Source organism: Larimichthys crocea, chromosome XVII, assembly GCF_000972845.2.
Source record: "Larimichthys crocea isolate SSNF chromosome XVII, L_crocea_2.0, whole genome shotgun sequence".
In the NCBI taxonomy this organism is placed as follows: domain Eukaryota; kingdom Metazoa; phylum Chordata; class Actinopteri; family Sciaenidae; genus Larimichthys; species Larimichthys crocea.
The window spans coordinates 2,291,927-2,312,440 of record NC_040027.1 but is presented as its reverse complement, the minus strand read 5'-3'; positions in this window follow the sequence as shown (position 1 = coordinate 2,312,440).

The window sequence follows — 20,514 nt, the reverse complement described above, 5'->3', positions numbered from 1 at the left end:
TTTCACTACAGGAATCACTCAGGAGAAACATATTTTTAGACTAGATAAAATTGCTTTTCTTACAGCGTATCCTTTTAAGAATCACATGTGAAATAATAATTTGATGAACCACAGGCTCATCCTAGGACTTCAGAAATAATTCAGTGGATAATACAGAGAAATATAGTTGGTTAAATTAATTTATTGTTTTTAAAAAAAATATTATCTTAATGATTCCAAACATTATTTACGTTATTTAAATAAAATCACACATTTAAAGACATTTAAAGAAAAGCATTCTCAATAATACTGTGTTACATATTGTTTAGACTTAACTGAACTGGAGTGTCAGTCACTTGCTGTTTGTGGCTACAGCTCCGTAGGACCTTGAATGGGAGAAGTGCTTTGAAAGATGGATGGATAGATTCATTTTTTTGTACCTATGCACCCCAAAAAAAAGCAGATGACACACACAATTTCACTGTTTTAATCATTCTGATTTAGAAATCAAACATCTGAATATGACATGATCCTCATCTGAAAACAACCTCACTAGAAGATGGCAACCACTAAATATCAACTTTCTTGTCATAAAATAGGAGGTTACTTTTGGTCTGGTAAGAGTTCCATCTGAGTTGAATCAATCAATTCCAATTATTTTTGACATCATTCATTGAAGTCGCAGCACCTGATGCAGTGTTGATATAAACAACAGATATATGAAATGAAACTTTAGGACAAGGTCAGTGGGGGAAAAAAAAAATATTTGAATGCTTCATCATCTAGAGTTCATCAGTACAGAACGTACCGTGTGGGATTATAAAGCAGTTTGAAAATTCCTTGCTTATCTTTACTTAAATAATGCACCAAAACGCACGAGAGAGGACTGAATGTGCCTTTCACTGAATTAGTTTGCGTCGGAGTCTTCCTCTCCTCCTACTGAGAAGGGTATACCGTGGCAGAGGCCCAAAGCAAAGCTCCTCTCCTTGTGTTGGCTGTTGGCTAACCTCGTCCGGCTGTGACAACAAGAAGGGCACTGGAGTTAACATTTAGATAACGGATGTGTGTGCCGCTTTCGATTTCCATTCCTGGTGACAGGGAATCTTAGGAGCACATCACGGGTTTTGTTAGTGTGAGTGTGTGTGTTGGGGGGGTGGGGGGTGGGGGGCACTCCTGTGTTTCCTGCATCTCAGGGGTGATGTGGAGGAACGCCGAAATTCCTCATTCTGCTGTCCTCTGAGGCATGGCCGGCCCTCTGTCAGCTTTTACTAACCAGATGCATCCGAAACACGCACCGAGGCTGAAGGCAGGGGATATTGCCTGCTGTGTAGCTGTCGACTTGGTTCTTATTGCATGCCTGTGTTGAGCAGGGTGGCAAGTGTGCTGTGTGTGTGTGTGTGTGTGTGTGTGTGTGTGTGTGTGTGTGCGAGGGTGGAGGTTAGTAGGGTGTCAGCCTGTCTGTGTGTGTAAATGTGTATGGCAGGACATGCTATGAATTTCGGAGTGTATCATCCACCACACACACACACCCACACACACACACACTATAAGTCTTACCTGACTCTTGAAACCAGCATCAGTCTCTGTGATGCTGTGGCCTGTAAGTTTTGTCTAGTTAGTATTCCCCTCTACCTAATGACACCAAGTGTATGTGTGTGTGATTGTGATGAGTGTGTGTGACAGAGATAAATCGAGAGAGAAAGCCATGAGCGTTATTTTTTTTGTCTGTTTCTTGGTGGCTTTTTTCGCTTTTTTGTGTGTGTGCATATGTCAGTGTGTGAGTGTGTGTGTGAGAGTGTGTGAGTGTGTGTGTGTGTGTGTGTGTGTGTGTGTGTGTGTGTGTGTGTGTGTGTGTGTGTGTGTGTGAAAGATCTCCTCCATCCTGTAGATTTGTGTCTGTGTGTGATACTTTGCAATCTCATCTCCATCTAAAACTCCTGCAGGCCCTGTGCACCATTATCACGCAGTTGCAATAAAACCCACAGTAATTAAAGGGGATCTGGCTGTAATTGCCTCAGTGAATCAACTTAATCAGCACCTGTGCTCACAGTCAACCTAATGGTGCAATCTAACCTTTTAATACCCCAGAAATTAGAATTGTAAAAAATTATACACCTGATAATCATTCTGTATTTTGAAACTCTTGAGTGGACAATGAGTGGACCATTGTCCAAGGCAAATATTAAAGCGGCAGTCTGCTGAGTGTGCATATGAGAGAGAGAGAGAGAGAGAGAGAGAGAGGGAGAGAGAGAGAGAGAGAGAGAGAGAGAGTAAAAGAGAGAGAGAGAAGCAGGACGATGACATGAAACCACTAAGTGTTCATATTTGAACTGAAAAGATTAAATGATTAGTCGATCAACAGAAATTTAACTATATTTATATTTTGATGTTTGAGTATCAAAATTGCAAAGGTTCTAGTTTTGCAAATATGAATATTTGTAGCCTCCTGTGATAGTAAAATTAATATATTTGTATTTTAGAGCAATAAGGAATTCAAATAAGTCATTTTATTTTCTGGTGTTTTTGCAATTAATCAAGAAAACGATCTGCAGATTATGCAATAATTAAATCAATCTAGTTCATAGTCGATGCCAAAAAGTTGCATACAGGGAGCGAGAATTAAAGACTTGGTCAATCACACCTCTTGTGTATAAGCTTAGCTACAAATGAATCCCAAAATACTGTTCACACCCTGTCACAGTAACTTTTATAACAGCAGAATCATAATACATCAGTTCCACAATTGGTGGATTTGCTTGTGGGGACAAAGTAAATTCAAGCTCTGCTTTCTTGGTTGACTTTTATGCGCAAATGTTCACTACTGGCAAATTTCAAACGCTCTTGACAGAGTTGATCTTCCTGGAAATGGAGAGAACTGAAGAGCTGATGTTAACTGTGTCACAGCATTCAATTTTATGTGGCCCTCCTCTGTTTGAGTATAAACCGCTCCACCAAACAGAGGACGCATGATGTCTACTCAGTTGTGAAACAGGGCTGGATGGTACAAATACATTCATCCGTTCATTCATTTTCCAAAACTATTGAGGTCGAGGGCCAATCCCTGCTGATTGGGCGAGCGGCAGGGTACACCCTGGACGGGTCTGCAGTTCATCACAGGGCTGACACATAGAGAGAAACAACCATTCATGTTTACATTCATATCTATTGGTCCAAATACATTTGCCTGAATAAGTTGTTTCGCTGTTTTGTAAAGATGCTTGAATGATTTTTGGATTGACATTTAGAGTAGACATTGTGACATTTCTATAAATGCACAGGTGGAGCTAATAACATTGGTGATGACTCTGTTCCATTTAGGTGTATTAGTTAGCCAAGATGGCAAAGAAGGCAAAATGCACAAAAAAATGTACAAAATAACTTCCCACACTGCACTGCAGTGATTCAGCACATAGAAGCAGGTACCAGGTGTAAAATGGGACTATGGACTAGAGTCTGTGTGGCACAAACTATAAAGATCTTAACCTAAGTATAGTCTCTAGTTGCAGTAGAGTGCAAAGTGGGTGCCCGAGTAGCCTGACAACTGTAAAAGCAGATTATTTCCTCCCCAATTTAAACTCAATAAGACAACAGAGGTTTGTAAAAGAGGTGCTCCACAACAACAGACATAGATTTCGATGTACACAGCATACACTATTAAACAATAACAAGCACAAGAAAAAACACAGATAACGACACAGCTAAAATCATGAATAAATTAGTACGCCCATTACTCTCACGCTGCTGGGCCCAAGGCCTCATTGAAATATAGGTCTTTTCAACACATATACCTAATATACTAAAAAAGAACATTTAAAATGATTCAGTGGCTTGTGTGAACACATTAATTTTCAGTACTAAAAATATATTTTTAAGCAGGTCTTGGGCCCTACTTCTTTCTTGTGTGGAATGCATAATGGATTCCTATGTAATCCATTATGGCTGCGGAGGGAGCGAGAGATAAAGAGTCTTCAGCAGCAGCCACCCGGGGTTGTTCTTCTTTAAATGAAGTTTTAATAAAGAACGACTGAGAGGCTGTACAAGGTCAATTATCAGGCTTTGCCCATCCTCTGATGCTGTTCTCCGATCCCTGTGCTTAGTTAACCATAATAGCTGTCAGTCATAGCCTGCTGATCTACACGTAAAAAACGTCAGACTCCCAGACGAAGGCTGAACCTATCTATCCAACACCTCTGTCAGTGTACGTTTACTGTTGACTATTTTTCGTCCTGACTGGCACATAAGGTCGCCACTGTCACAGACAGGCAAATCAGGAGAGCTGACTGTGGTCGACGTTCATTTGTCAGTGCCCTCGTTGAGGAGGATATCTCTTTATGCATCAAGAATACGTTAAAAATCACTGGGGGGAGAGGTGGAGATATTAATTTCATCTGTCCGGGTGCTCGCTCAGCGTTGAAAGTTGAAAGCCACCCCCCCTCCACACAACCCATCTCAAAGAGTGAGGTGGATTTAATGTACAGGGTGCTTATGAATACACTTATGTATTCATTTAAGCAATAAACGCCGAGCTGGGTCCCACACAGAAAAACAAACTGCCTAGCTTCCGGCAGCCATTTTAATTAAATGCCATGAATTGTCAAATTTATCGATCCCCCCCTCCCCTGACACAAGCCTGAAGGATGTCCTGTGCCATTTCCATATCTTTAGTGGCTTCTGCTGCTAATGTGAGGTGAGGGATGGAAAGAGATGGAGGTCTGCTTGGCTAAATTGGGCTTGGCTCTCGCAGCGTGGAGCAGAGGGAGGGAGCATGGTGTAAATGGATGTAGATAGGCTAAAGGGGGGGGGGCTTGGGGGTTGCACATGTCCTGAAGCCATAGCCTCGATGCTGTAGTGAGGCTTCACACTCGCTCTCCCTCTCTCCGAGCAGATCTGTGTACAGATGGGTGTCTGACAGGCCTACAGCTGTTCTCCTAATTGTTCATTAAGTGTTCTATTGATTCCCTTATTTCGAGTACATGTGTCTTTCAGCCGCTGCTCTCCATGTGAGGCAGCGGACACACATGCCACACACACTTACACATGCTCACACCTACACACACATCCTGGCTGGGCCGAGATGACAGGGCCGGCTGATGCTGAAAATGCGAGCTGCCACTTCTAATCGAGGGTTCCTCTCTCTGTGGGGTCCGGCAGGGCCTGGAAAGCCGAGCCGCGCTTGACACACTAGGCTTTTATTTTCCAAACTTTTAGCATCAATCAATTAAAGTGCTGGCAGCAGCATGGAAAAATGTTTAATTCCTTGTTAAGCGGCAGCAGCCTCAGATTGCACCTGGCTGATAAGGGAGCTTGTGTGAGTCTATTAGATCTTGATACTCTTGCCTGATTACTCGGGGAGAGTGCAAGCTTTATTTAGCCGGAAAATGATCAAGAAAGATAGTGAGGAGGAGAGGAGAGGAGACGAGTGGACAAAGCTGACACAAGGGTTGGAGACTCAACAGCACCATCACCATCAAGCAGTTTTTTATCAGTCGCGATCATCTTCTATTGTGCATTATGGCATTCAGAGGGAGCAGCTCTCACCCAGATCCACATTTAATCTGCAAGCAGAGTTGATAAAAACCACGCCAAGGCTCATGCTGCGGCATAAATCCTCCTAAAAAACAGGATAAAAATTATTTAAATTCCCTCAAGGAAGAGTGCATGACAGCACCTTGTTCTCTGTAGCCTACCTTTGACATTGTCATCCAGGACTATCCTACTATATCCACCTGACGCAATAAAAGAACAAAATGTGAGATGGAAAAAATGAGATGAAATCTGAGGTGAGAGCGGCAGACTTTCTCTCTGTGTGGGCTTTAAAGTGAGAGCATGCAGAGCACGTACAGCAGAAGGCAATTTGTTTCAGTGCTCTTATGAATTTATAGAAAATGCAGCAAATAGAAAGGGTAGTATTATATGGACTGGTCAGTGCTAAAGGGAGAAAAATCACCAGACAAACTGTAACCATTTCTCTTTTTTCCCCTTTGTTCTAAGCCTCACAATTTGGCTTTCAAATTGGACTTAGCGCTTCAGTGAGTCAAGTCATATACTCCCAGCCCGGGTGGTCGTCTCCATTTCTTGGGCGAGGAAATTCTGTCGGCCCTCCTGCGTTGAGTGGAGTGATAATGTTCTCTGTAAAACACAATCAGTCACCTCCCTCCTTGCCTTTGTATAAGCCTCGAGGACCCCCAATCAATACTGGCTGGCTGGGTGACTTATCATCGCGGGCTGGCCGCAGAGCTCAACTGAGCTGAGCCAAGCGGGGCAGCAGACAGTGGGCTGCATCCTGATGCAGACGTGAGGTGAGGCCTGTTGGTGACCTGCCTGCCAGGCAGTGACCAATTTGTTGTCGAGTCAACATGGTGAAAGATGGGGAGGGGGTTCACTGTGAAAGGGCGCTGGATCTTTACACCATTTCAACCCACAATCCAACAGAATCTGTAACTAGTCAATGTAATGCCATTTATGAGTAAAAGTGATTTTTCTTGGTTTTGCAGAAGAATGTTCATAGAAAGAAATGTAAGAAAAAGAAAAAAGAAAAATGGACATTAGTTAAAAATTAGGCAGGATTATAATGTAGTTACAGAGAAACAAATCCAGAAACTCAGGGTGAATAACATGATTATAGCAAACCTTAAACAAGTTTATTGGATTACCTTCTTTAATGGTCCAACAGCTCATGTTTTCTGGGTTGGCCACAGTATAGTGTTGCATGTTCAGTCATTAGAAATACATGTGGGTTGTCAAATGTGTGCCTATTTCCTTCCTGTTACCTGTGCTTGTCATGCTTGTAATGCTTGTGAACTGAGCAGAAAATGATGAGTGATGAAGACGATGAACTACAATCACCATCTATTGTGTTCCAGATGCACCAATCTGATGCTTGGCAACAATACTGGTCAAATATCTCTTATATACTGGAGCTTGGTAAAAAAAAAAAAAAGTTTCCAGTCCAACCTAAAGACGATAAATGATATAAGTTGTTTTATATGCAGTAATAAGATTAGTAATCAATCCTTACAACAACTGATAAAATTGTGATGCATCTCATCTCATGCATGTTATATTGCCACTTTACTAATACACTGCACAATGTTGCACTACAGGACACACAGTATGAGACAACCTTCTGTTTGACCAACTTACACCTACAGAATGACTCACATGACAATTTAAGCGCATGAACAGCCCTTTGTTTAATGCTGATAAACTCACGTACTGTGTTGACATCTTGAGAGCTTTTCATGAGCGAGAGAACTTTAATCTGGCCGGTACACAGCAAACTGTTCTTGAAGGCCATATCGGATGATGTGTGGTCCTGAACAGTTGACTCTTGGCCTTGCTTGCCTCTGCAATTTTGTGACAATACTTTCAAGGCCTTTATTTAACACTAGCACTATTGTTTCTCAGTTTTTATATGATGGCCAAGGGCTAAATGTGTGTTGACTGTTGTGTAGTTATAAAACCAGTTTATTTCACTCTCATCACTCCAGTTCCTCTGTGGTAATTGTCAGAAAAATGCATTTACATGCATTTTTCTTAGTCATATAATAACTTTCTGGTGTTTATCTTGAAACTGTGTTTATTACCTCATCACTAATTTGCTAGCATATGCAAGATTACCAGCTGTCTCAAGACTCTGTGCAATTGAGTAAATCGGTTGAACCAGTTAATTGAAAAAAAGTTAATAGGCCAACTCTAAATATGCATTTGAATTCATTAAATTTTGCCTAGCACGCTAAGCACATGTCGGAATCAGTGGTCTGCAAATGCCTGCCTACCTTTTTGTCTTTACAACACGGTGTGTTCAAATATTATTGTATCTATATTCTTGGGAGTGGTGTTTTGCCTTCATACAAGTCCATTTGATTCATTTAGCTCTTTCCAAAAACACTGTGAAAGTTATAAATTTAAAATATTATACTGTTCAGTCAACACAAAGGTTAAGGCACTGTAAGCCAGATGTTAAGAACCATCACCACAGAACTACACTACCAGGAAGATAGACTTAATACAGCTGCAGCAATTTGGCTGAATACACTGGCGGACTGAAGATGAACCAGCAGAAGTCTAAGCTGGCCAACTGTTTACTAACATTTCAGTTTCTATGGCCTATCTGTTACAACGGTGAAAAAGGGGGTTGGAGGGATGCTGTTTGGAATTGTCTTTAACTTTGATGATGTTTGCAGCCAAGCAGACCTGTTAATGGCCTCTAATTGGCTTAGTGAAGAGAACATGTTGACGTTTGCTATGTGTTCACAGTCCAGGGCCTCGCTTTAGCCATTATGCTAATTCAACCATTATATATCTGGGGGTATTAATGGGACTGACACAAGTGATGTTACAGGTAAAGGGCTGTGAAATGGTCTGTAAACAGAGGGAATTGATTCCAAGGCTGAGGCGATTGTCACCAGCCGGCGCTGTGCTGAACAGCTACCTTCCTCCTCCCTCCATTCCTTCTTCTCCACCCCCCACTCACCCTCCTCCCACCTTGTCCAGCCTGTCAAATAGTCTCCGACAGCGTTCAGCAGGGGCTGTCAGGGGCCATCAAAAAGGTACCCAAACACAGAGGGAAATGCCGTCTGCTTACAAAAATGAGACTAGATCAGGATCAATACAGTTTACCCCTCTTGCCCAACTGCAGAGAACATCCATCCACCAACACCATCACAGACGATCCTCAGAATCAGCTGCACTACAAGGCCTGACTCTCTGGCTAGCCGGCTCCCTGTCATACAGAGGCTGGGCTTATTTTACAAAAGCATTGCTTTTGAAAGACTGGGATGCGACTCAAAGCTGATTCACAGATTTATTGTGAGTTCAACAGCAGACAACACTTGCCTCTGTGGATGGACCAGATGCTTGACTAAGGAATTCTTATTTAGTTTGACGTGACTAGAAAGCCACCTCAGCCATAGAGAGGCCAAATCAGGACATTTTGTAAAAAAGGGTTTGGACTACTACTGCGCCCTCATAGTGATGTATTGTGGTATTAAAGTAGTGACTGATTTCATTATAGGAGACCATCAGGTGAGTAAATGATGTTTTATAGCCCTCTGTTGCAATAATATGAAGCAGTAGAAGATGATAATAAACAAGTGACAGTTACTACCACTACACAAACAGCAGTACTTTTACAGTTTAATACAAACACAAATATTCTCATACAATACTACATTACCGGGGCTGCAACTAAATTATTTTCTTTATCCATTCATCTCGATACAACCTTATTATTTTCTTGATTATTACATAAATCACTTAAACTATATAAAAAGTTTGTAATTTTTTATTATTTTGTTAAAGTCTAGATAAATAGTCTAAATAAATATATTTACACGTCAGATTAAGAAAAGCAGGAATTCCACATAACTGAAAAGATAGAACTGGGAAATATTCAGCAATTTATCTTGAAAAATTATTATATTATTTGTATTCAAATATGATGTGTGATATCTTATTGAGAGTTTGGGTTGTGCGATATACAGGTCTGGTTGCCAGCGATACGAAGTAAAATTTAATTGCCAAAAAGGAGACAAAGCACACATTTTAAATTTTCTATAAATATCATGTTAATATCGTTACTGTGTATTATTTTGGCCACGCTAATCAACTCTGAAACTCTGATATTGTAACAGCCCTAATTGGGAGCATTTACTTACTTCTTGATCTGCTCTTGTGACTACAAAAAATTGTAACTAAAAAATAATAAAGCAAAATTTTAAAAGTCAAAAGTCAAACATTCATCAAGTTTAATGAGACAGCCCCTATTGGTGCTGATGTTTTCATGAACTGATTTGTGCTCATACATTATTAAAAAGTGAAATCCTTTAAACCAAATTAAAATATTGTTTTATGCCTCATAAATAGTCTGGGAACCCAGGGCCTGGTTCATATCATTACTGAGGCAGCCTAACAGCTATCTTGTAACAACAGGGGGAGATGACCATTGCCTATCATGTTCATTTAACTGTGGATGTGTTCACAGAGCAGAGAGCAGGCTATAAAACTGGGCCTGCACTGCCACACAGTAATTGAATTACTCTACCGTCCAGCCTTGTATTCATTTACTGTTCTGAAATCTGCGAGTAATAGTAAAATGGGATGTTTTTGATCCCGTCCTTTCAGTCAGCATACTAAAAAAGGTCCTTCAGAGTATATCTCTTTTAAAATAATGGTTTGAAAAGCAGTATGGGTATATCCGTCAATCTAGGTGCCTGAGTTAACATGGATATCAAATAACAGCCTGCTAACCAGATCTGTCAAAAACATGAGGCTAATAATTACATGCCTCTATATGGGGCTCGGGGAGGAGGCGCTGCATAATAAATCTGCTGTATTCATCCAGAGAAAATTCAGCTTCTTCACTTTTTTTTTCTTGATAGGGTTTGAATACGAAGCCCAGGCTAATAAAAGATTGGCCTGTCATAATGAATCAAGAGGGCCAGTGTCAGGTAGGTAGTGTGAGTCTATCCTCTCACATATCCATCTCTGGAACAAGCCCCGGTATGTCTACATGGCTGGAGAAAAGAGACCAGTCGACACCTTATTTGGCTCTCTCCACTGAAATTAACTTTAGGCCCAGGAGAGAAAGAGAGACAGTGTTTGGAGCAGCATGGCTTCATTTTCTCCCGCAGTGAGCACCGAGGCCCCAGAGGGACACCAAGACGGATTTGCATGCCACTCGCTATTCTCTGCTACCTGCTGCAAATTTATTATTGTGGCAAGTCAGCTTCCCCAACAGCAACTTGGAGGACTTTTCAAACCTAAATGGTATCTGCGGGCGGTCAGGAGACACATAGAAATCACACACACCTACACTCACACCCACACACACACACACACACACACTCCCTGTTTCTGTCTCTCTCACACACACACACTAAGAGGAGGGGGAAAAGCTGCATCAAAAAGTAATCATGGAGATCAGAATACAGCTGTCAACAGTGCCAAACAAAAAGTGATGCCTCTGATGAAGTGTTAGGCTGTTTCAGAAACAAAGGAACAGGTATCAACTTTTCACTCAAAGTTTGCTGGCTCTGATGATGCGACAGGGTGGGGTCATCATTGTGGCTCAGTGGGCTAAGACATGTTACATACAGTATTTGCAATATTATGTTTCAACTCAACCTGTGGCATAGCTCATCCTCTTCCATCTACCTGTTTTTCCCTTTATATTGATCAGCCGGTCAAGTCGTATCAAAATGTAGAAATTCTACTAAAGTGGGCTCCCAGCATTGCAATAAACAATTGGAACTTATTTAAGACAGTGATTAATCTGCTGATTATTTTTTTATAATGAATCAATTAGTTATTTAAACTATAAAAAAGGTCATGATCAATTTCTAAAGCCAAAGATAACAAAGGTCTTGAGTCCAAAATAAGAGATATTTAATTTACTACTCATATAAAGCAGAGAACAGCAGCAAATCATCACACTGAAGAAGCCACAACTGGAGAATGTTTTATATTTTTTGCACAAAAAATGAATTTCTTAGACGATTAACTTCCTGCCGAAGGACTAATCGATTATTTGGCTAATCGTATTAACAATAAAATAACTATGTTAATAAGTTTTAAAAGATTTCAGCATGGTTGAAAAAACACAGAATAAAGGATGAAGGAGCTTTCACAGGTAACTCACTAAAGGTTTGCATGTTTGGGTAGTTTTGTACAAGTCTCAGCTAAAAGGCACAAGCTACTAAACTAAATTCCCTGGCTGAGCATAATATCTGGCATGTGGCTGTCAGTCACTGTAGATGTGCTCAAGGTCAGATACCTGTTAGAAGGTCATGAGAGTAGGATAGAGAGATACGGTAAAGTCAGGGTCAGTAGTGCCCATTACCTTTCCTTTGTCCCCTACAAATGAGTATCATTCACCTGATTATCTATTATCATGTTATTGGAGGTAAATTTAACAAGCTGTTGAGAGCGCTGGAAAATCAATACCTTTTAAATGCTGTTTATGTGTGATTAACGGTTAATATCCTCACAAATTATTTAATATAATAAGGTCATTTGTCTTTCACATGAGCCCGGTACCCTGCAAAGAATAATAGAATAATAAATGAGGACACTAGTGAAGAGGAGATTTCTGATGCTTTCCCCGGCTCCGTTTTATTACCCATATCCTCTTTACAGCTACAAAGCTGCACTATGGTTATTTTATGCAAGTCATAAAATTAGGCTGAGATGGAATTAGCAGACTCGGGGCTCTTTATAGGTCAAGCCGGTAGTTTATGAGCCCACGACTCCCTGGCACTATTGTCAGGAGGCTAGTTAGAGGGGTCTTTAAGCATGATTTAATATGTCCATGCCTTGGAAAATAGTTAAATAGCTAATTAAATGGAGGAGTTAATTTACATATTAATTGACCTTCCAGTAATATTTATATTGATACCTACATGAGGAGCCCTTGTCTTCATTGCCTTTCATCATAGTTAGTCTGAGCAAATATGGTGTAACTTTTTTTGTTTAAACTCAAGTTTCTTTTTATTGTCGCTGGAGAGGCGCTGTGTATTCCCCTCCATGTCAGGCACACAGCTGGCCGGGGTTTTGTGTGCTGAGGACTCCTTTTGTTGTCGGATAATGGAGGAAGCACCATAAACAGCGAATGGGAAGTGGCCTGGGGGGCATTGCGGGTTGGGGCAGTCGGAGTGTGTGTATGTATGTGTAGTAGAGGGGGGGGGGGGGGGTTGACAAAGGAGCTTGAAGAGGTGGAGGACAGTGTCTGTGTCAAAGCTGCTCTTAATTATATCTCTAATCACCAATCAGCTTGCCAACAGAACAGGACCCCGGGGCTCGACATTAGCCCAACCTGTACAGAATTAGCACAACATTTCACCTGCAAAGCTTTCCAACTGACACACTCATACAAATACACACACACACACACACACACATGCTCAGCCAAGTTGCCCCCTTGGAGAGAGCACGACATAAATCTGTTTGTTTGTTACTCTCCACACCGGCTATAATGCTCCATAAGAGATTTGTGCCACATTCTTTATGATAATAATCTATCGCACTAATGCGGCCCCTGCATGTTGCATTGTCATGCTGATGTCCGCGCGGCCATCGAGGGGTAATGATGACACGGATCAACGATGATAGATTGGAAGCACATTGTTTGTTTTCGACGGGGGGCGCGTACGTTCTGCGCGCCGTGTTGTTAGCATGGTAAGTGTGTCTTACAGCCTATTATCAGGTCGATCATTTGTCACCAGCCTGTCTTCACCTTGTCTCCACCATTCTTTTTGGATAATGGCCCTTCAAATGGATCTGCATATGAGGCCTGCATTCAACAATAGCTATCTTGAATGGGTCTTTTCAGGCCGTGTAAACTAGAAATGTGGCAACAAACCAACAGGAGGGTTTCTGAGACTGATGAGTGCAGATAGAAAGACTTGCATGAAGATGAGTCTGCTAAAACAGTTTCTGAATGCTGCTTCTCCTCCTAAAATCTTTCCATCCTAATATTTATCTTCTTTTTTTTTTAAACTAAATGAACTAAACACTTCATCCAGCATCCAAAGCCCATCATTTCAGGTGTGAGAAACTGATCCCTTGCCCGTTATCTGTCTCCTATTATCCATCTCTCCATGGCCTCCTCTCTCCTGCTGGTTTTTACAATATGGCTGCCAGCCTGATCCCCCTGATCCAACCCTCAGACCAGCAGCTGCCCAGCAGACCCATGCAGCCATCAGCAACACCTCAGGGCCATCAGCGCTCATCACTCACCGGGGCTAAGTAGCCTGTCAGAGGGTGCTGTGGCTGCAAATTGAATATTGTTATGATACACAGATTTTTCTCATCAATGCACCGTGCACGCTCATGTTGTTAACACGTTGATGTGAGACACAGCAGCTTGTGAGAAAAAAAAAAAACTTTTTTTCATCTTCACCTCTTGCAGCTGTGATGGAAGATTTCTCTTGCTATTTAATTAACAACTTACATATGACAGCTGAAATGATTAACTGATTAGAAAATGCCACAAAATGAATCAGAAACTATATAGATAATCAGTTAAACGCTTCCGTTATTTTTCAGGCAAAAATATCACACATTACCTACTTCAAATAATGCGCAGATTGATCGATAATGAAAATAACTGTTAGTTGAAGCGGCTAATAATATGAAAAATCAAACGCGCGATTCCAATGTTATTGGCTGGCAGTAGCAGAAGAGTAAACTGACCAACAGCTGGTCACCTATAATTCCTCTTCTGCTCTATGTCGTTTATGTGGCGATTAGTGGCTAAGTGGCCCTGTCCTCAGGACTCTGTCCAAGCTCTGCAGCAGCAGCCTTGATATCACCTCAGACGCTGGCTGTTAGCTTTTCAGTGGCTAAAAGTTAGGTCGAATCCCAGGGCCAGATAAGCGGCATGGAGAGGAGCCTGAGAGATGTCAGCTGTGCAGTAACAATAATCTAGCCAGGCCTCTCCGCCCCATCCTGAGCCTCAGCCAGTGTGCAACATTTCGAACTGAATAAGTCTATAAAATGGACACCTGCCACGAGACCCCACATGCATCACTAGTGCCAGAGTGGCGAGCACAATCGCCCAGCAGTCACGGGCAGTTGCCCGCTGATATATCAGATGCGATCCCCGGGAAGGGGTTCAGTGCCCCAGCCAAATGTTAAAGTTATTTGTTCTTGTCATTAAACTAAACTTTATTGTGACCCTCTCTCGCTGTTATTGCACTAGTAGCGATTCTCCCGGATTAGACTTTATCATTGAGACTGTCTATGAATCTCTGGGGCTTTGCCACTGCACTTCACTGAGCTATAATTCCTTGTTGCCCTTACAGTGTAGAGGGCCAGAGAGAGGGGAGGAAGAAGAGACAAGAGGGAGGGAGGGCCGAAGAATGACTAGAACAAGAGCAAGCGTTTCATACTTTGCCATCCTGATTTGCAATTTAATAAAACATTGTCACAACATGCATAAACGAAAAATTGGAATGAATGAAAATTGTCTGTGTATGACTGTTATCTGTTTTATTTCAAATGTTAAGAAAGTTTGGAGATTGGACATTAATACTTAATAATATATATTTATATAGTCTAGTAATATGTTTAGAGGAAACATGAACTTGAAATTGTCAACACACGGAGGAATTCAAGTCCATTTTAAATGCTTCTATGTCTTAATTTCATTTTGGATTAAATACCTGTAGCCGTGTGCTGTCTTAGTCTGTCCCATGTTGTATGCATTGTTGCATCAGTGTTATTTTTTTCAATTTTGGATGATGTGCCAGAGGTCAGGGTGCAAGCACCATATCTTTGGTTTAAAAGACATGTCTACTTTTCAGTTTAAACCTATCCGGAAAAGAATATATTCTGTTCTCTGTCTGCACACTGCTAGGATCCAATCCATTAATCAGTAAGCACACAGAGAGCCATTATTATTCTTTTTATTATGGAACTTTACATCAAAGTTTTGGTTTTACCGTTTTAAGCTGATGGTGAGAAATGGAAAGTATGGATCATCTTACTGATGTAATGAAAAGGGTTGTGATCCATGGGTGTTTGCTTTGCCTCAGTGTGCTTTATCGTCGACGATGAGGGCATCCCTCACTAGCTTTACACCATTTTCAGAATGTTTCATTACTCTCCACCTTCCACCTTCGCTGACCCCACATCTGCTGCTTAGGAAAGACCTTCAAAGCGATATAGAAATAAAGAAATATCTTGCAAAAAGTGTTTGTGGATCATTAAGAGGCTGCAACTGTTACAAAAACATTAGCATTTGTGAGGTACACGGCAGACAAAAGGTGGCTGTTTTTACAGCCTGTGTATTTTCCAAAGGTTCTTGAAAGAGACAATGCGGTCATAGAAAATATAAACTGCAGATAAACGACGTGACATAAAACTGCAGCCCATGTCCTGTCAGGCTCGGGTGGCTTCCGAGCTCAAACTGCCTTAATTTTCACCTCCTGTGAATTGCGCTAACATCCTCTTTCTCCTCTGGCATGAAAAAAGGAATATTTTGCTGTGCGTTAATGAGATGGTGTTATGCCTGGATTATGCCATTTTATATCTTCGTACATAAATGTGTTGAGCGTATGACACTATCCGCGGCGGCACAAATCGTTTCTATTCAGGTCCAATGTTGTCGTTCATTTAAATTTGTTAAAAAATGATCTGCCACAACTTCATGGCACACAAAATACACTTTAAGAGACATTTCAGACCACTGCTGCTCAGGGCATATCTGGCCTGGTAACCTTGAAAACTACCAACTCGTCTCAGAAATTCCTTCTTTCCCAATGAGGTAAAAAGGGCAAGTTTTTGCTCTTTAAGATGGCGGTACATAACCCGTCCATGGAACATAAACGTGTCTGCCGGTTGGGGAAGATGGATGGAGGCCCACATGCCTGCCTTAATAAAAAGGTCTTTAAACCCTCGTCCAGATCTTCTTCCCAAGGAAGCATGATATTAAAGACAGGCAGGGAACTGGGCTTGGTAAACGTAATGGATCGGCAGGAAAGTTTAAAAGCACCAAGGGGGTAGGCCATTATGTAAAACAGGACTCGCACAAGTAATCTGCGCCCTGTCTCTCAGCTGCCAAAGACAAAGAACACATGCAGAGGCCCTGATTGCTTCTTAAGAAGCTCCCTGCGCCGCCATGATGGATTCTGGTATTTTGACTGTTAATATGTTTGAATGAAAATTATTTATACATTTTGGTGAGGTTGAGCGCCTCTCCCTGTGATTACTGCCTCTGAAAATGAGAGCGGAGGAGCAGGAAATTTCCATGTCACAGAGGCCTGATGTATACTCAGATTATGGGCTGATTGCAGCTCAGATGAGCACAGTGTAGAATCGCTTGCCCGCGCCTGTGACAACTCCCCATTCCTGACAAGGCCTCTTAGTTTTTCCGGTTATTGATGCATTCTGCATAAATGCAATCCATTCATGGTGTCTGCTGCCTGTATATAGGTATGGGGGGAAGGCGGCTGCTTGTATGTGTGTGTGTGTGTGTGGAGTGAAAGCGGGGTATTTAATACACTCCGAGGCAGGGAGGCGAGCTGCAAGGAGAGCATCCTGAATGTTTTTTATCCACCGCCGTTCAGAGGAGCTGATCAAAAGTGAATCGTGTTCGGGGGGAATCTGCATGTGTGTTGATGATACCTGGGCAGACATCTATCAGCCCTCTCTGCTAGTTCAGTGGGGACAAGAAGGATAGCAGGATGTGGAGGAGAGGAGCCAAAACCATAAGTGGACGAGGTGATGAGGGGACATGAAGGAGGTCATTCAAGGTGGGAGGAGTATGAAAGGGAGCAACATAGATTTTACATGCATACAGTACATACATGTGGCATGTATGCTGCTGCTGCGGTTGATTGTGTTGTAATGTAACTAAGTACATTTAATCATCTACAGTACTTAAAGTGAGTACAAATTAGAGGTACTTATTATTTGTTATTTACATTACGTATGATGTTGCTTCATAATTTTACTTCACTATAGTTCAAAAGAAAGAAAGCATTAAAAATCCAATAATAGTATATTACTCACAGAAGCTACTTTTACCTTTGATACTATACTTTACTTTTGAAATACATTTTGCTATAATACAATTTAATAATAATAACAAGCTAATAATAATTGCAATGCAGTACTTTTACTTGCAGTAAAGAATATTTACATTGAAGTTGAATGATGTAAATAGTTGCTACATTGCTTACTGTACACTTAATGAAGTCATAGTTCCAGCCTTAAACCTAAAACAAAACCCTAAATCTAAACCTAAACTCATAGAAAGAGCAAGGTGACTTTTGAACAGATTTTTTTCTTCACATCATACACACATACGAACAAACACAAACACACACACACACACACACACACACACACACACACACACACACACACACACACACACACACACACAGTAAACTAAGAGTTCATAGAGGGCACAGTGACAACAAATGGGAATCACATCATTAATCCTGTAGCTCTACTGATAAACCGATGCAGAGATATTGCCTGAAATCTCTAGACCATGAGTGAGCTGTAATACAAAGTATTAAAAGTTTCATATTTTTTATGCTGAGTATGTTTAGTTTCTCTAGAATAATTCAAAAATATTTCCAACCAATTTTTCATTTTTCTTAATCCCTGAAAGCTTGACTTTTTGAAGATGAGAGATAGTCATCCAACAGTAGCAAGGATTTAAACGGGGGCCTCCAATATCTGCCTCCAAGCCCCAATACATAAAAATGATTGATAGATCCACTTAGAGCACAACAATCCCCTGAGAACAATTACCACCGCTTTGGTAATTCTGCAATCATGGCACTTGATCATGGCATATCTAACTCTTTCATCCTGTTTTGGATGATATTCAAGAGAAACTTTTGGCTCTTCAGTTGAAGAAAGACTAATGAAAATATTTCAGTAGCCAACTTTTTAAGCAAATGAAAACCCAGCCAGCATGAAAGCGCTATTGCAGGGATAGTGGAGCAGTGCCACTTTGCAGTAAAATGGAATAAGCATTATACGAAGAAACAAATTCTACCCCCCCCACCCACCCCTCTCCACACAGACACAGACACACACTCATGCATGCACACATTCTGTCAGTGCCCCCAGGCATGGGTTCAGTTGTCCCCGTCTCTGTCTCTCTCTTTTGGGGCCTGATTTGAATACGAGCCTTGTTTTATGGAGGAAGGTAATTGGAAGTTGGTGATTTACTGCAGTGTATACAGGGACTGCATCCAACAAAATATCTGGAAGCAGGGAATAATCGCTTTGTAGCCTGCTGCTGCATTTATCTGGACACAGGTATATTTTAACCACCGGGTGTTGACAGTGTTGACTATTAGCCGGCAAATAAATTATTCAGCACTTACAAGAGGGGAAAAAATGGGAAAAATCTCCTTTCCACGGCTACAACAGGACAAAGCAGTGTGCAGTGGCGGCAAGAAGAGGCAGTCATTTTTTCTTCAATTACAAAAGGCAAATATTTATTATTTATAAGTACTTGCCTTGTATGGGCTTAAATGTTATTTATGAACCTGTTGCATAGTGATTTCCAATGTAACTCATTATTTTTAGCTGGAGGGTGTTGTAAAGGAGCAAGGATATATTTAATGACACTCTGCTAGTCGGTGCAATTACACTGTAATCATTATGTAAAATGTCCTATTAATTAAACCAATTTCTGCTAGGGGAACATTCTTTTCTGCAGGGCCTGCGCCTCATCCTTCAGACGCCTTCCTGCCTCCTGTTTTTCACCAGGCCCCTATTATGTTGTGACTTCAATGCATACATATTTATAAAAGAGATTTTCATTATCCCCAAGATTTGGAACCACTTTTAGATTAATAAATAGAACGTGCCACAGAGGTTTGAAAGGCAATTAGGTTTCTTTCCAATCATACAATGTTTTGGCCTTTGATCATTACAGTGCTTGGGACATTTATAAGTGGAGAACGTGCCTTTTTTTCCTAAGATAAGTACTGAATTACTGAGTTAAATAATGGTTCCTGTTTCAATAATATCTCATGTTAACAGGATGGGATGCTCAGTAACAGTATTAGAGAATCAGATATGAATTAATAGATGAGTCATTAATGTTTTAGTAGAGGGCATTCAACAAATGCGTGACAGAGATGGTTAAAATTATTTAAAATGCAGAAAACAATGAGTTTATTGCAGGATAATTGTGAATTCTTTCTAAAAGTTTCTATATTTTAAAATGCAAGCGCCTACACAGAATTCCAAATTTGTCTCCCTTTAAGAAAATGTTGGTGCTAGCAATCACAGCAGGACAGAGTAGGTGACCCGTCTGGCTCTTTATCTGCTGTTCTGGCAGTCCTTATGTTGCTGTCGTGACCAGGGGTCATTGGCACTTCCAATGCTCTTCAGACACAATCTGTTTTCTTTACTTCTTGGCACAAAGGAAACGATTAAGAAAACAATTCAATAGAGAGCGAGAACACATACGCACATCTACATTGCAAATGGAGGCACTGGGATGTTTGCTATTCAGAAAGCATCAGTTGGGATAGGACCTCTTTGTAAGAGTGCTTATCCAAGAGGTTCACTTGTGAATACAATAGTCAACCGTAATGCTATTGAGGGGATTAGGCAGATTTATTATTTTTTGCCTATAGTGCATGAATAATGTCAGGAAATAATTAATAACAACTCATTTCAACAAGTTCTATTAACAGTATTTAACTGACTAATAAGAAAAGCTGCATTATGAGATACTGAATAAATCAAGGTTCAAATGTCCACATGCACAAAACTTGACATTTTTACAACCTGATGTCTACATTCACAATCAAAGATGTTGCTGGTGCCACAATAAACTGTTTTTGAGCAGCAGCTGCGAGCATACTCGACATTCAGAAATATCTGCTGCAAAGACAGAGGAGAGAGTTTAAATCTCTGAGGGTCTCGAGAAGCCTAAACAGATGGCAACAACATCTCCACTCACAACTGCCTTGCTGATCTTTTCCCATGCAGCTTGCCACGCATCATATGTCCGTTCATAAAGTTGTTACAGATGACTATCTCAGCGTGTCA